We start from the raw sequence: 18,863 nt of genomic DNA on the forward strand, positions 1-18,863 counted from the left end.
TTTCCCTGTTTTTCCTCTCGTTTTCCCTTGCTAGTATGGCTAAAAGTTCGTTTTGCTCATCTTATTTTAAAAAAGGCTCATTTTTTTGCAACTTGTAGTTTTTCTAGTTTCAATACCATGTATTTTTGCTGTAATTTTTTTTACTTCTTGTTTCTTGTTCATCTTTTCTTTTTAATGAATCCTTGAGATGCATTATTAGATTATTTATTTGATATATTCTATTTCTTATACACTAAATGCTCACAGCATCATTAGTCATAATATCCAAAATGCATAAGCAATAAAGTGCCCATACATTAATGAATAAATAAGCAAAATGTGGTACAGCAATGTGGCAGACTATTATTTAGTCATAGAATCGGTAAAGTGCTTTTCACACTGCAGCATGGATGGATTTTGAAGTCATCATGCTTATTGAAAGAATCTCATTACAAAAAGCTACCTAGTACTCAATTTACATGATATATTTTGGATAAGTAAACCTATGAAAACATTTGCTGCTGTATACAATGACTGTTTTGGAAATATGAAAGTATTCAGCAAATAGGGTTTCTGTGGATTAAAAAAAATCCTATTTATCCAATCATTTGAAATGTGAAACAACACAGAGAAAAACAGGAACACAGAAGAAAGAAAGAGGGGAGGGTAATGGAATAGGAAGGAGAAATAAGAAGGAAGGAAGAAAGGTGATGGAAATTATGTTTAATTTTCTGAACAGGTCTTTTAAACATCCACTTCCATCCCATCTTCAGTCAACTACGAGAGTATTATTACAAATGGCACTAGTGTCATAGACAGCATACTAACTGTAGTGTTATTGTTCCTTAATATTAACATTGAAGTTCTTTATTTTTCTCTGCATATTTTTAGTACCCTGGGGTATGTGTATGACCATTATGTCACACATTTAAGAACAGATTTTTGGGGACCTGGTGTGGTAGACTAGTGGCTAAAGTCCTCGCCTTGCATTCACCGGGATCCTACATGGCACTGGTTTGTGTCTAGGTGTTCCATTTCCCATCTAGCTCCCTGCTTGTGGCCTGGGAAAGCAGTTGAGATGGCCCAAAGCCTTGGGACCCTACACCTGCGTGGGAGACCTGGAAGAGGCTCCTGGCTCCTGGCTTCAGATTAGGCTCAGCTCTGGCCATTGTGGCCACTGGGGAGTGAATTAGCAGAAGGAAGATCTTCCTCTCTGTCTCTTCTCCTCTTTGTATATCTGACTTTCCAATAAAAATAAATAAAATTTTGTTTAAAGAACAGATTTTAGGGTTTAGAATGTAATTTGACAAGTACATTTTGATCAAGGGTTTACTGTTGTATCTCTTCTGACATATTACCAGGCACATTGTAAGAAACGAGCCCTCAGATACCTAAAGCAAAGTGTGATTTATATTTAGCCTGATTTCCAGGAATGCTTTGGAATGAAAATGAAATGCAAATGAAGTGAAAACGAAAATGCCATGAATCGAAAATGCAGGCAAATGCTTGCTTTTAGATTCAGGAAGTTCCTTAAATTTAAACTTCATGTTGCAGGCCAGGAAAAGAGGTACTGGCACCTTGTGGGCCAATGCCAGGTGAGTCTGTGCTAAGGAAGCTAGGAAACAGGAAGCATATTTGTAGGTGGATATTTTATTTTGGAGGCAAGTGAGTGATGACTCAAATAAAATGGCCTCCCTTTGTGTTAATGATGTTCTCAGGAGAATTCATATGGGTCTTGTCAATTTACTGTCATTTTTAATTACGAACAACTTTGAATGAGAATTAATTTTACATAAGTCATTCTCCTATCAGAAGTGAGAATTAGGGGGCCTGCCGTGGTAGCATGTAGTGCCTGCATCCCATATAGGCACCAGTTCCTGTCTCAGTTGCTCCATTTCTGGTCCAGCATCCTGCTTGTGTTCTGGGACAGCATCCTTGTGGAGGAAATTTCAGGCTCCAGTTTTCAGATTGGCATAGCTCCAGCCCTCGAGGCCATTTGTACATTGAACCAGAGGATGGAAGAGCTTCTCTCCCTCTCTCTTATCTTTCTCTCTCTGTAACTCTGCCTTCCAAATAAAAATAAAATAAATCTTTAATTAAAAAATAGGGGAGAATTATAAGTTCTTTTTAAAATGATCTTTCTTTAAAAAAAAAAAAAGATTTGTTCTTTTTGGAAAGGCAGATTTACAGAGAGAAGGAGAGACAGAGAAAGATCCTCTACCCACTGATTTGCCCCAAAATGGCAGCAGCCACTGGACCTAAGCCACAAATAGGGAGGAGCCAAGAGCATCTTCTGGGTCTTCCACATAGGTGTAAGGTCCCAAGATTTTGCGCCATCTCATACTGCTTTCTGACGCCACAAGTAGGGAGCTGGATGAGAAGTGGCTTCTTGAGAAGTGGAGCACCTGGGACATGAACTGGCACCCAGATGGAATCCTGATGTTTGAAGGAGAAGGATTAGCCAAGTGAGCTATTGTCCTGGGCTCAAGAATTGTGAATTCCTTGTCTGCAACTTTTCTAAGTCTGTAACTTCTTGGCTAAGGTTAAGCAATTTAGGAGAGGAGTTTCCTATCATCTTTGCTGGGACAAGGTCATACCTATGTGTTATGAGAAACAAATACGTATTTATCTTGCCGAAAGTGTGAATTTACTTGCATAAGTAAAGTTTGCGTAAGTTTGGAGTTCATGATGGAATCTGTTTTTATGAAGACATGAGTGATGTTGTGATGTTTGATTTCTTTAAAAAAATATCCATGATTGCAGTAGGTTGATTTCTTCTTCAGAATGCCTTCTGTGTTTTCCCAGTTAGAAAACTGTGGGTGTACTTTCAGTGCCTGTTTGACCCTGCTTTATTTTACCATGCTTTTTGTCTTCTCTCTTCTGCGCTAGCACAATGCTCCTTAGCTAAATATTCATTTTCCCGGAATAAAATCCTTTGATACTTTTCATTTCCTACAGATCAATTCTAAATTTCTCAGAATGATATCCAAGAATTTTCATAATCTAGTCTTCACCTACATCTCAAATTTCACCTAAAGTTATCTTTTGCATGTGGTGCTGGTTGAAATGCACATGTATTGTACTCTCATCCTCTGGGCATGTATCTTCTGCTTGAATGGTTTTCTCTAGGACTGCACAATGGCAACTTGCTGATATTCTAATTGTCCTTTTATCTCAGTTCAAATGTTTTCTGTGACACCCTCTCCTCTATTTTCACCCAGTTTGAATGGATTTCTTCCCTATGTTTTACTTACACAACTCTTACAGTATGTATTATAAAAGATTTTATTTTGTTGTCTGAATACTTGCCTTTATAGATTATGAATTATTTGAAGTTCCACATCTTACTCATGCTGATTGACCTCAACTTTTCTATATTTAATAGGGATTTAATAATTGTTTATATGACTGATTTAATAAATAGCAACATGTAATAATGCAGGATCATTTCAGAGATTTAGGCAAATTGATGAATCCTACAGGTGTTTGGATGAGACTAATCCTCCACCCTTGAAACTTTCCTTTGCAATAAGGATATCAAGTATGGGTACTTTGAGGTGATGGCTTTAATTCCAAGCATTACCACACATTTCCAAAGGCTTGCTACCTCCAGAAAGGGTGCAATCACTCTGATGGCAAGCAATTATCAGCTTATCCCCTTCATGAGTTTCAAACGAAATCCAATAGATCGCTCATGATCTTTGAGTTGAAAGTGTGGGATGGAAAATGTCAAGTACTAAAACACTTTCTCTCAATTCAATAGGTCAATTTCTTGGCTTTCCCTCCCAATTTCCCTCCCATAACTCAATTCTCCTGTTGCTCTTTGTTCCATAAGAGCTATTATCCAGTTCCTATACTACCAATTCCTGCTGTTAGAGAAACTGACTCAACATTGATAGCATATCTTTTCCTCCCTGATATTCTGTTGATTAAAATCCTACCATACTCTTATTAAAGCAAAGATTTTGGAATGTGCTAAAGGCCAAATCATAGTTCTAAATTCTTAAATATTGTTTATGTTGTTAGAATGTTGTATCTAGGCTCAGTTTTGTAGTCTAGCAGGAAAAACTACCATTTGAGAGGCTGTCTTCCTTTACTTGAACTGATTACTCCCTGCCAATGGCCTGGAGAAAGCAGAGGAAATAGCTCAAGTAATTGGGCCCTTGCTATCATGTGGGAGAGTTTAATAACACTCCTAAACTAAGCCTGGCTCAGCTCTGAAAATTGCAACAATTTGTGGGAGGAGTATGAACTGGTACAAGGAAGATATCTCTGTGCCTCCCTCTCTCTCTGTAATGGTGACTTTCAAATAAATTAAATAATTAAAAAAAAAAGAAAGTTCATTCCATTCTGACACCTGTTGCGTGCTGAATATGTCTTTCTGTTCCCCTCTCCCAAATTTACAGATTGAAGTCCTAGCTTATGTGTTGAGTGTGTATAAGGATTGGACCTTTAGGGAAGAAGCAGTAGTTCAAAGAAGTCCTGAGTGTAAAGCTGTGATCTGACAAAAATAGTGTCCTCAAAAGAAGACAGATAATTGATATTTTCTCTCTTTTTCTCCCTGTTCCCATATATACACCTATGAAGAGCAGGGGAGCACTCAGGAAGAAGACATCTGTCTACAAGTCACAAAAAGAAATTTCAGGATGCACTGTGGCTTACTGAAGTTTCTTTGAGGTCCCAACCAGTAGGCATGACCAAGTGAGTGCTTGTGGTTTAAACCTTTTAGTCTATGTTACTATGTTAGGGTAGCCAGAACAGGCTATTAATCTTTGGCTTCAGGATTGAGATGGCTGATGAGCTTCTGAATGAGTTTCTGTTGATCAACATGAAATATTACTGAATGACTGTATTTTTTACAAGCAAAAGCTAAAGCATTTTTCATTGTTACCCAAGGCCTACTTATTTGAAATTACTTTATGCTCTAAGTGTCTCTGTAAGTCCATAAAATCCAAAAGAATCCATGATCCATAAGATGATTCTTTCCAGACTTCTTCCGTGGCGTGCCTCTTTGTTGTGCTTGAGTTTTCTGATGCTGATATTTTTCTGCCATATACAATTAATTGTGCTAAGTGTTTTGGTTTGTAAAGCTTGAGACTGGGATAGATAAAACCTCACTCCTGTGGGAATTTGCCGTGCTATTTTTTTCTCTACTCTGACTCATACCCGAAAGTTTATTCAAGGAGTTACAAGAGAAGCAAAAATGGTCAATGAATGGGGTCAAGGAGTGTAAGGTGGCTATTCAGATGGCGTTCATGAGTCTATGCTAATACTGGCCAAGACAAGGTTGAGTGTGCCAAGAAACACACTTAATAACAGGTAGGAAGTAATTTTCGTATGGTTCTTATGACTGAGTGGGTCTTACAAGATGCAGATTGCATGAGGATCTGACAAAAGAAAAATGTACCAGTGTCCTGAAAATGGAAGTAGAAGTCAAGAGGGTAGGACAGGGTAATCTGTTGAAGAGGAGGTTGTGACACAGGCTATGCCCTGTGGGAGAAATTCACAAGAGATCATTATTCAGTAGAAAACTTTGCTGACCAAAAAAAGTAGGGAGGGGGGAAGCAAAAATATGAGACCAGACTTAAAAGAACCTAGGGACCTTAGCTACCTGGCAGTTAATGACTCTGTTGGTGTCATAGGTCATGGTACACAAAATCTGTCCATGGTATTTCACATGATGGTGTAAATCCGTAATTCCCTATAACCATCAATAGCAGAAATCTGTACTCATCGCACTATGCCTTCCCCCGAATCCCATTCCAAGAAAGCAGAAAGAACTGAGAATAAAGAACCATAGACCCACCCTTGGAGTGTTTAAATGACCACATGCTTGGGTCAGCATCATGTCATCCCCAAGAGGAAGTTGAGGGAAAGGAGTAGCTGGATCATTTATTTTGACCACTATATGAGTAAAACAGCACTGACTGGAGTACCTTACACAAGCACAACAGCACCCCACCTCTTGTTCATAACAAATTCACAATGTAAATAATTCACATTTCCTTTCCATTCCCTTGCTTTTCTCCTATAGGACCTCACACAACTTCTGCCTGCTGCAGTCTTTGAGCATAGAATAGAAAATCTCCAACACGTTCTGTAACAGAAGATAGATATGTTGGTATTGTTAGATCTTTGGTCTCCCAACTGCTGTTATGATTCTCATGTCATGCCTTGCTGACAACCCCACATCTCTTCCCACCCTCAGAAATAAACTCAATCTCTTCATTGTCTTGAAGCCTATACAGGTGGACTCCATTCTGCCTTAAATATGCAGTCATTTCACAGTCTTCTCAGTACTCATGTTTAAATATAGCTTGTTTATGTTCCTAACTGCACTTTTGCTTTTATTTTCCTTAAGCTGTGCTCTTACAAATTGTGTGGATGTTTGCTTTTCCTTTGCTAGCCACAGAAATAAGAGTGACAAAAACAACACTGTCGTTTGTCAATATCTAACTTGTGACTCCCTCCCCACCCGCAACCCCTCCCATTGTTACAAACATTACTTTGTTGAGATCTCACGATATTCCTGAGTTAGGTCTTTCAAAGTCTGTTTTTCTCGAGAATTCACATACAAGTACATGCACATCATAAAATATTTAAAGAATAAGAACGGTGCATAATAGGATAGTACTCCCTCCCATTCTCTTTTGCGTTGTTACCATTGACAATGATGAGATGTGTTTCCTTCAAGATCTTCTGAATGACCGGATATTTGTGTATGTCCATATGTGATTTTCTTTCTCAGTTAACAATATAACTGATAGCTATAATGAGGAAAGTATAGTTGTCCCATGTTACAGGTAAGGAAAATGAGGGTTGGATGAAGGGATGGTGATTCCCATAACGTGAAAGCTGCCTTGTAGACAGTGTAATCTTTCTCCTTTGTGTGTAATTCCCATGCCCTCTACCTCTGGTTGTATAGCTGCAGAAGCTCAATGTTTTCCTTGCCTTCACATCCTTGAACTTAGCCTAGATCCGTTTGGGTCCATGTGCCTGAGTTTCAGTAGCCTGCTTAAGACCTGCCACACTTTGACTTTGCCACACTTTGACTTTGCTTTCCCTTGTTTAGTAAATGCAGCCCCTCCTGAAGGAACTCAAGCACCTTCTATCTGTCAGTGGACTTCCTGATGCCTTTTGCCTACTTCTGCAGATGCTACATTTCACTGACTTGAAGTTTGTTTATGGGGCTTATCTTTTATGACCTTGCCTATTTTCTACAGTCCTAGAAGTTATGTTGAATCTCCTCCTGGTGCTTGTAGTTGAATCATCTGTTCTCATCTCTCCTCAGTTTTCTCTTTCTCTGTCATTGCTTCATAATTGGACTGAGTTTCAGATCTCTTGATTTCAGCCAGGTCCTATCTGCTTATTCTTCAGGAAAAATATAACTTGTCATGGTTTTAGTCAAACGATGGATCCATCCTCTCCATAAAATGAGATCATGGTACATTCTATTGAGAGAAAATAATACAGTCAGATCTTTGGAAAAACGTGGAACAGATAAAGTGAATCAATTATTAACATTTTAATGTCTTGGTTCTTTAGCATTCATAGAATAATTATTGTACTTCAGGCAGTCAGTCACATTTCCCCTACCATCTTTAGATTGATAGTGTCTTTTTAAATTTTTTGATAGTTTCTTTGATAATTAGTAATATTTCTTTTAAAAATATTTTTTGTTTTACTTATAAAGTCAGAGTTACAGAGAAGAAGAAAGAAAGAAATATAGATAGATAGATAGATAGATAGATATGCCTTCTATCCATTAGTTCACTCTCCAAATGGTTGCAGTGGCCAAAGCTGGAGCAGTTTAAAGCTGAGAGCCAGAAAAATGCATCTCCCATGTGTGTTCAGTAGCCCACAGACATGGGACATCTACTGTGTTTTCCCAGGCCAAAAACAGGAAGTGGAACAGATGGGACTGGCAATGGCAGCTGAAGGATTAGCCTGTTATGCCACCATGCCTTCCAAATATTTCTTGTTTTAAAAAGCAACTGTTGTATGTAAAGATGATTGTGTTGTTTTGGAACTTAAAGCACTTAGGAGACATTCCCAGTCTAGTGAATAGTCTTCATTTCTCAGGAACTCCTACTGGTTTTGGTCCTCTGAATTCCTCATTTGTGACGTTGTGATTTCCTCATCACACAGAATGAGTATGATGAAGTATTCCTCTCCTACTGCATATTGGTCATCTCTAAGAAAACCCATTGACCTTCCAGTCCTCAATTGGTCCTTCTCACATCATTTGCCTCCATGATGATGTGGCATGCTCTTCTTTTCAGCACTGTTTCTAGTACAGTATTCCCGTAATTATAGTCTAGAATTAAAAATTTTGTAAGAATTGGGTTTATGTAGGTAAGAATTGCTTGTTCTTCTATTTGACTAGGCTGTGCTACCATGAAGATATTAGATGTCAGGCAAATTCCAGTTTCTGGGCATCATTTACAGTTCAAATAATCATTTTTACGAACAAGTCAAAAGCCTTGACTTCAGACTGCACTCTCCAGGGCATTGATCTACCACATCCTCCCCCAGTAATCAAACTGTATTGTGTGATCCAATCCTTGCAATTCTCTTTCTTGTTAATAACTTTGCATACATTTTGTGTTATTAAGTCTTCCAACACTCTACCCACTCCCATAACAGCTTTAATTTTTTCTCCCTAAATTGATACAATAGTGACTGCCTAAAATATCTGTCATCTTTAATTATATTAGCATAATTTGTACCTTTGTAGAATCTGCACAAGGATACAAACACTGAGTGGGTCAACTGCAGAAAGGCAGAGGAACAGGCACATAGTACAGTGGCTGAGAAACCACTTGACATAACTACTTATTTTTATCAAGTGGCTGATGTGAGTTTTGGCTCTGTTCCTTATTCCAGTTATAGCTCAAGTTGTCAGGTCCTTGTCTTCCTTATGGGAAAGCTGGATTAAATTTCAAGCTCTCATTTTGACTTGGTCCGTGCTTCTCTCTTTCTCTTGGCTCTCTACCATTCAAATAAAAATATAATAAATGAATCTACTCACTGTGATGTTTTGTCTGATAAGCCAATAAAGGCTGGAATTAGTCCTTACCTCTGTCCTCACTCAGCCAGGTGCCTCAGTGCAGTTTACATACTGCATAATGATGCATTAGGGCATATAGCAGCCTTACGCAACCTGTCATCCATAGTCAATTTGGTTGACCTGAATGATGAAGAATATTTATACAAATCCCTACAATCTTCAATCGGCTTATTGAAATCCAATGCATATTTCATGGACTAGTGATTTCCTGCAAGAAGGCATCATCTCTCAAAATCTTCTCTGCGTTGAATAGAATGTACCTGATATTTGATACAGTTTAATTATCCGTGATGATCTATCACAATTACAAAGGATTTGCTGTGTTGTATTTATCTGTCCTGATTGTAAGATGTTCTTATGATTGAAAGCATGCCTTGGACCCTTTCTCTAGTCAATGTTGCATATAAAGTAAATACAGTCATTATTTCATCAAGTTCATTTTTCATTGGTTTGTGTGCTGTTTAGAAAGAAAAAATCCTGAGAATGTAACTACAATTTATAATTTTCACTTGAAATTTATTCACATCTTGAGTATACAACTTGCATATAAATACAAAATAGAATATACAAACTAAATATATTGGTTGAAATATTCCTAAAACATCTGTACAGTTTCTAAATATTCTGAATATTTTTTCAGCTCAGTTACTGACATTTATCATGTCCAGTAATATCACTCTGTGCCATCAAGAACTACAGCTGTAAGGCATTTCTTTTAATTGTACTGATCTTGCATGCTTTGATATGAGGTCTTTTTTTTACCAGAAAAGTCAATTAAACTCAACATCCACCATTTTTATTAATCCTTGAAAAGCTCTTACAGTGCTTTTCTGACCAGATGTCAGAGAACTATGATTGTCCAGCTATGCTCCCAGAATATCAACCATAAATGTGCATGAGTAGGTAATTATGTTATTACACTCAGCTAACTGCAACAATACAACTCTATTTTTCTCTGACTCATCCCTATTTTGAAGGGTTAGAAAATAGAATAATATGTCTTATAGTGATAACATATGTATTTGTGTAGTTAGTTTAGTGTTCAGGAGACTAAAAGAAAATACAAAAATTTTCAGAAATGAGAAAAGTGAATGAGGCATTACCGTTATGTAGTCAAATCCCTAGATACATGGAAAGATTGGCGCTCTAGGTTTTACTGTTAAATTGCTTGCACTATTTTCATTTCAAATATCTGGATTTCAGTTTCATTGTTAGAATAATGAAGACATTGACCTAAATGGTTTCTGAAGCTCTCCAACACTAACAGTCAAGGCATCCAAAGCAATAAGATCAAAGCTGGAAATAATTAGCCTAGATTCTTACTCAAGAGAAATATCAGTTGATCTCCACTCTGGCCTACAGATTTAACTTATTTGATAAAATATATCAGGAGCCCTATGTAGTAAAGCCCCAACTCATGGGGGATGATAGTATACCTTCTCTGATCCATTTTCAGAGAAATTGTATGCAATCTCTGCTCAGAGTGGAGGAGAAAAAGTAATGAAGAAGACTAGCAAACAAATTCAAATGTATCAAAAGAACTAGACCCTTGGAGATATCAATATTTTTCCTCATTCAACATTGAAAAGGAATCAAAGACATTCTGGTAGAAGGAAATTAAATTGTGGAATGGTTAATTTTCCCCAAATGGAAATCTGGTGAGGGATGCATATGTGAAGCCTTAAATACACGCAACAGATCCAGGTGATTCAGTCAATTTACTAAAGATCATATTTTAATTGAATGCAACAGCAGACAGAAAAGATAAATGTTATCTTGCTTTTAAAAGACACAGAGAAATCACTGTAGCTATGGCAGGAAAGTCATATTACTTGCTTTATTACTCTGCAGTCAAACCAAGTAATATATATATATATGTATATATATATATACATATATATATATTTTACATAGAAAAAGATTTATTCTTTATTATTCTGATCTTTTGCCTCTTTACTTTGAATTGGTAGTCCCATAAAAGCCTTTTTATATTTTAAGTATATAATGTTCAGAGAAATATGTTTTTAAAAACGAAGTAGAGCTGTTAGGGGAATTTAATGTCATGTTACCTTTTTTCTTTTGCACTAAGTAAACAAGCAGTTGCAAATCTTTGTTTGATTTATGCATGCAGTTTGGGACCCTCTTGTTTAAATCTACAAGTTAGGATTTGCAATGACGCATGGTTTATTTCACCTAAGGAGGAAAAACAGGTAATCTGAAAAGATAGGACAATTCATACTGAAAATGTCAAGCTTTAACATGAAGCATTTTATCTCCCCAAATTTCAACCTCCTACGTCAGAACTTAAGTGCCATAGTTTGTTATATGCAGAAACAGAAACACACTGCTTTAGTGCCTTTAGCAGTTTAATGAAAATGAGACAGAAAGAATATGGGTTTCATTGAAACCAGGATCAGTTTCTAGTTCAGCTCTCACACAGATAATGTTGTTTTTAAGTTTGTTGCTCTCCTCTCTTGGCTTTCGGTTTGCTCATATTTATGGTGCAAAGGTGCTGCCACAAAAGACTCATTGTGTGGCTTCAACTTGACAATAGATGAGAAGTCCTGGACACGGTTCTCTCACTAATTATCAACTCCTATAATGAGCTGATGGGCTCATCAAAACTACAGATCTAGTCATTGAATCAGTTTTGTGAGGAGACAGAAATCAAACAGATATATCTTATGGCTAAACATATGATAAGTTTAGTTGTAAGTTAGATGTTCCTAATCCTAAGGAAAAAAGTTAATATAGAATTTTTTCTCTGAACATCATGGGCATAGTTTGATTCCAGAGATGATGCATGACAGAGGACACATCATGTACAATATCCATTTTAGTAATTTTAAAAGCACATATGATTGAACTTTTTATAGTCACCTCACCAGGATGTATAAGGTATATTAGTCTGAAGAACAACTGGTTTGCATGTACATACATGCCCTGATCACAATCATTTGCACCCATGTAGTAAAACCACAGCTACTAAGAACTTCTATTTTCTCTTCCTGAAATTATAAGGAGAGAAAGAGAAAGTTACTTTTGAGTTAGGCATCCCAGGCTATATTGAGTATCTGAGAATGTTAGTAATATATATTTTTATTGTGCTTACAGACACCAATACTAATAAATCTGGTATTCAGCCTAAGTCATAAAAAAGTTCAATCTTGCAGTTTCAAAGTGTTATAGACCCTGGTCTTAGTATATTTTTTCCCTTTGCCTTATATAAGGCAGAACTTCTGGTAATATTGGGAAACTTTACCTCCAGGGTAGATATTTTCTCCATTTGACTCCTGTATGTTTCTCGCTGAAGGCTTAAATGTCCCTGCTTGCAGGCTGTCGAAGAGTTGAGGTGCCATTTATAATGTATTTACTAGAAGAGTTCTGAAAAACAAGCCATTTTTCAGCTACCTTGATATGGTTCTCTTAATCAAAGATTTATTGGAAGAGTTTGGAAATAGTCAGACAAATATTCTCCCTACCTGTGTGATGGGAGGCTAAGTAGTGCTCTGTGGAAGATTTATGCTGAATTGCTTTATGCCATCTTGCATTTGATTAACTTATCAACCAGAACAAAAAATCCTTTCCCAATGCATCATTTATATGAACTTTATAAATGAACCATCTATCTATTGCTAGCATAATTCACTGTGATATATTCATTTTAAAAGTCTCCAGAAGCATAAGTAATTAGCACAGAAGATTTTTTTCCCATGAGATATTTGCAAAAGTTTTGTGTTTGAAAACCTGAGTGTATTGCTATGCACTCTGAAATTGTGAAGGATTGATGTCAAGCTCTAAGCCTTCCTTAGAATAGGTAGAAGTAACTAGTCCTACCTTTTTAAAAAAGATTATTTTTATTGCAAAGTCAGATATACAGACAGGAGGAGAGACATAGAGGAAGATCTTCCATCCGATGATTCACTCCCTAAGTGACGGCAACAGCCAGTGCTGTGCGGATTTGAAGCCAGGAGCCAAGAACTTCCACCAGGTCTCCCACATGGGTGCAGTATCCCAAAGCTTTGGGCCATCCTCAACTGCTTTCCCAGGCCACAAGCAGAGAGCTGGACGGGAAGCGGGTCTGTCGGGATTAGAACCGGTGACCATATGGGATTCCAACATGTTCAAGGAGAGGACTTTAGCCACTAGGCCACCGCGCCAGGCCCAACTAGTCCTATTCTACCACCTTCTCAGTGTTACAAATGGTATTTAACCAAATAAGATTGACTACCACATTTAGAATTCAGAATGAGTCTCATAGTTTTTAAAAGACCACATGCAGGTCTTCCTGTCATTTGTACATACTGTATTTTATCCCTCTAAGACTTAGGCAGTGACATTTTTAGGTTTGACTGGCAAGACTTAACTAAATTGAACTGACTGGCTTGAATCACAAATTAATTCCACCAAGAAAGGCACCTTTTAATAAATTATCATATTCTTCCTTGTGAATGTAAAATATCAACTGTCTCTAGAATATATTAATTTTACTTCCTCAACCATATCTTCATAATAAAAATACTAAGGTCGATGTTTCTTTTGTGGTAGAAATAGAGTAAATCACTTATGAAAACAAAGTAGAAGTGGTTTCTAGAACCGGTTCAAATGTCTGCAAATGATTGATTGGTATTTCCAATCTTCTTGATATTTCTGTGGGCAAAAATAAGTTTCAGATGATTATGTAAAAGAAAATTGCACGCAATAGCGCCTTTTGCTATTTTTCCAGGTTCATGACCTGCTCTCCTCATCTGCCTGCATATCAGGTGAGCTTATGGACTCTTGTGCTCTGAATGATCCCTGCTCTTAGAATTCTGTTTCTTTCCTCTTGGAACCCTGCCAGATACATCTGACCTATTACCTAGGATGGGCAACCTTGGGAAGGTCACCTAACATTTTCATTTTTTTTTTTTTTTTAGTTTTAAAAAGCTTACTTAAAACTTTAATTAGTCTTCCACAGTCTTGGTTAAGATGGCAGTGGTCAGGGTCCTGGGGAGTACTCACAGATGGTGTTGCTGAGTTAAATGAAGTTGGACCTTCTTGTGGGGAAGAACTGGCCTCGCAAGCAGCCAACAATAAATCAGGCCGCACCCTGGATGATGGCTGTACATGGATTCTTCTGGTTCATCGAATTATTTCTTTATTACCTTCAGCAATTTCAGCTGCCATTTTCTTTACTTGAAAGAGCAGAACTTACTAACTGGGATGAATCTGAAAATATTTTAGAAGAAAGGAGGCATGCCAGTGACTTGAATTCTGCAATGAATTGCCATTACCTCTTGTCTACAAGGCTACTATACCTCACAAGCCAAGCAGTATTAAAAAAAAAAAGTGTTCTTGGGGAATCAAGATGTTTGAATAGGGTAAGGACACAGCAGAGGGGTACCTGAAGACTGACAAACACAGGAAAGCAGCAAAAACAATGGTGTGGTGTTGCAGTGACTGATACTCCAGTGGCATTCAGCTAACGGCGATCTGAACTCCACCAGCAGCTGGAACTCCACCAGCAACCAGGTGGGAAGGGACATTTACCGGGAACTCTGGGGGTGAACCCAGATAAAGAACTGCTTATCCTGTTGGTTGGTTTGATTTGACCAAGACCAAAGACAGAGCGGCAGGTCCCAGATGGTGTGTGAACAGGGTGGATTTCATAGACCAGTCCACCTCCTAGAGCTGAATTAGGCACCATTTCGTTTAAGGAGGCAAGTGTTATGCAGGCAGGACTGGGTGAGTACTGAACTGGGAGTCAAATGAAAGCTGATATATCAGAAATGACGAATACAGTGGAGCAAATAAAAGTACAGTGGAGAGTCTCAAAATAGAATGACGGAGGCAGAAGAAAAAAATCCCCAAATTAGAAGATACTTCCTGTCATCAGGGGGAAGCAAACAAAAAGCTGCAAGCAGAGCTGGATCAGGCCAAAAAAAGTATTCAAGAATTGAAAGACAATATTAAAAGGGCATATATAAGAGTTATGGGAGTCCCGGAAGGTACAGAAAGAGAAGCTGGGTTTAAAAATATATTTAATGAAATAATAAGAGAAAATTTTCCTAATCTGGAGAAAGAATTGGGAAACAGCATCTAGGAGGGGCACAGAACTCCCAGCAGGCTTGACCAAAAGATCTTCACCACAACACATGATAATTAAGCTCTCTTTTAGAAAAAGATCCTTAAATGTGCACATGATAAAAAATCAACTGACATAAAAAGGAATGCCAGTTAAATTCACAGGAGACCTCTCACGGGAAACTCTATAAGCAAGAAGAGAATGGAGTGACACATTTCATATTCTAAAAGCAAAAAAAATTGTTGGCCCAGGATATCGCACCAGCAAAATTTTCCTTTGTTTTGAAAATGAAATAAAATTCTTCCCCAGTAAAGAAAAGTTAAAAGAATGTGCCTCTTCCAAAATTTCCTTACATATGATACTTCAAGATGTTCTCTTGACAGAGAAGAGGAATAGCACCCAAGAAAAACAAAGGCAAATGTGAAGAACATCCCAGTAAAATAACAACAGAAGACTAAATCAATGAACAACCTGTTGCTAAAATGACAGAGTCAAACTACCACGTATTCGCATTAACCCTGAATATAAACGGCTTAAACTCATCAATCAAACATAGATTAGTAGACTGGATTAAAAAACAAAACCCATCTATTTGTTGCCTACAGGAGACATATATCACCAGCAAAGATCAGCGAAACTGTATGTCATGGATTTTGATTTTTTTGTTAGTTTCATCTCTTTAAAAAGATTTTCTTGTGGTCAAATTCTTCAGTGACTCATAGATATTACAGTAGCATCATTTTCTTCAAGAAGGTTCTTGATTTTCTTTTTCATTTCTTCAACAACACATTAGTCATTCAGTAGCTTGTTTTTTAACTTCATGGTGTTAATTTTTTTCTTCTTGTTGTTTATGTTTTGTGGCTTTTCATTTAAAGGGATGAATAGTAACTGAGTAATGGAGACTATCATATCTAGCAGCATGTAATTTAAGTTCATGGTGTTGTAAATTTCTATTTTTCTTCATGTTGTTGATTTTGTATCGTTTCTTTTCATTTAAGGGGATATATAGTAACTTTGTAATGGAGACTATCATATTCAGATGTGAGGATACAATGTAGTATGCATCTCCACTTCCAGATCAAAGATGAACTCCCAATGAAACTGTTTACTATATCTTGACAGTAGGATGCTGGACTCTCTGCCATTGTCCATGCCCGCAATGATGGACATATGACTGTGTATGAAGAACTATACTATATGAATGATATAGTGGAACTCAGTGAGTTGGGAAGAAATTGGGAAGGCAATAAGGGAAATCCAAGGGCAAATGGAACTGTATCATACAATGATAAAAAAAAAAAAAAACGTGCTCTCAATACTGAAAGGATAGAATAAAACTGTCAATAACAGTTTTCCATGGAATCACTACAGCTTGTTCTCTGAGAAGTTTGTGAGATGCTCCTGGCATGGTAAGCTGGTGGCTAAGATCATCGCCTTGCACACACTGGGATCCCATATGGGTACCAGTACTGATTCTGGCAGCCTCGCTCCCATCCAGCTAACTGCTTGTGGCCTGGGAAAGCAGTTGAGAATGGCCCAAAGGCTTGGGATTCTGCACCCATGTGGGAGACCCGGAGGAGGCTCCTGGCTCCTGGCTTTGCATAGGCTCAGCTCCAGTCATTTTGGCCACTTGCAGAGTGAATCTGTGGATGAAACATCTTCCTCTCTGTCTCTCATCCTTTCTGTATATCTGCCTTTCCAATAAAAATAAATAAAATCTTAAAAAAAGTTTGTGAGATCTCAGAAGAAATTTAGCGAAAAATACAGTTGGGAACTCTGGTTTTTTTGGCCTTGCCCTGAGCAAAATATTTAAATAAATTTTCTCGAAAGTGTGTGTAAATGTAGAAGTTACTTGAAAACTACAATGGACCAACTAGGGAGCATCCTGTTGTCACTGTGACTTTCTCACATTGGCACTTCTATACAACCATGATCTGCTTGTGCTGGTGACAGATGCAGTGGTGGACTTTCTGGGGATGAGGATGGTTGGCATGGGTGTAGAAGGTCGGGTGCTTTTTTGCTTGGCTGTACCTTCTGTGGCAATAACCTCTCCTGAGCTGTATTCTCTGAATAAGTAAAAACAAAAATCATCTTATGGAATGTTTATGTTCCTGCTCAAGTTTTTCTCAAAGGGAATAAAAGGGGCTCTGCCAAAACACTGACTCCTAAATTTGGTCACCTAAGAATTATAATGGAAACATTTTCCCAAAGGGAGATTTTTGATACCCACCTTGTTCCAATTAGCATCAATTGTGATAAGATGTTGGAAGAAATTCTTTATGTAACTGAGCTCTTTCTAGGAGTTCCTAAGCCAAAGGAATCAACATTTGGGTGGTTGAAAGCCAGAGGATTTTTTTCTGAAAGATTTGGAAGCATTTATACACACTATGGAATCTCTGGGTCACTTTGTTCTATGGCCTCTGGTGGGGATGAGTAGGAGTTCAGATAACCTAGTTCCGAGGGGCAGTTGTCAGGAGCAGCCTGAGGGCATGCACACCTTTGTCACAGACATTGCTTACAAAATGATGCTTCTACAAATTGAATGCCATATTCTGACTTCAACACTCTGTCAGAAAAGACTTTATGGCTGAAAGGCTTAACTCAGGCAATCCGAGGACTTCTCTTCTGACCTGATAATGAACCTGCTGAAGCAGTTGGCCAGTCCCACATCCTTTAGCCTTCCAAGACAGAGAGCTCTGTCAAAGGCCAGGTGATTCTCAAATTAAAATCTGGAGAGTTAAATGTGATTGATAGACGTACTTTCTAGCACATCGGTGTCAAAAAAGGTTGCTACCTGCTTTTTAAATGGGGAGTGATGCAAAGGAGTATATGCAACAGTATAGATGCAGAGAAAGGAAATGTTGGGTGATGAAGTGGACTCTTTACACCGTTTGTGTGATATTATATAATTTGCATGCACTTCTTGGAAGAAGAAGAAGCAGACCACTTCAATGAGAAATAGTACTTGGCTACTGCTAGAAATTTCACAAGGCAGCTTCTTAGTCAAGGCGCCTCTCACTGTTATGATGCATTTTTGTCTGGTATACAGAAAGTGCCATACCTGTTTCTGTGAGGCTTGGTGTGGCACAGAAGAACACAGTCAATAATGATTATATATTCATTGTGAATGAACCTGCCACCACCAAATTAGAAGAGATGCTTGGATGTAAGTTAGCCAAAGGCAAATCAGACTTGTAAAATTTCAATAATAATCATCAATTATGGAAAAGTTGTTCACATAATTATTATCATTGAAGGACTGCTGATACAACGAAAGGGAACTAAAAGAAGGGATTGTCTTCCTTCATATGACTTTGACAATATAAATTTTACAGAGATAAAGAAATGATCAGTGTGATCAATCAGTGTAATCTTCCCCACTACCATGGGCATTAAAGGGCGTTTGTATCTAACAGCTTGTATTTTAAAATAAAGCAATCTTTTTAAAGCAAATAAACAAAAAATAGTATTTGAAAGATTCAATGTGGTTTGTAGATAAAATTCCAAGAATATATGTTGTTACCTCTCCCTCTCATCCTCCTTCTTTCTTCTTTTATTTCTTTTTTATGTTTGAGATAGTTTCTTTTAGACTAATAAAAGGTTAATGCTTTACTGAATAAGGGGCTTCTATATAAAAAGACACAGAGAAGAAAGGTAGCAAAGATGGAAAAATAAGGAACAGATTTATCCACACCTGTGGCAAAGGTGAAAAACAGGGACTGGTTTGATAGCAGGAGACATGAGCACCAG

The 18,863-nt window shown here is 37.6% G+C and overlaps 1 pseudogene; it reads left to right on the plus strand.

Moving 5' to 3' along the window:
- Nucleotides 1–18,311, plus strand: part of LOC101518731 (dihydroxyacetone phosphate acyltransferase-like) — a 32,161-nt pseudogene extending 13,850 nt beyond the window's left edge.
- Nucleotides 18,312–18,863: the final 552 nt, after the last annotated feature.

The sequence above is a fragment of the Ochotona princeps genome, chromosome 7 (assembly GCF_030435755.1).
Source record: "Ochotona princeps isolate mOchPri1 chromosome 7, mOchPri1.hap1, whole genome shotgun sequence".
NCBI lineage: Eukaryota > Metazoa > Chordata > Mammalia > Lagomorpha > Ochotonidae > Ochotona > Ochotona princeps.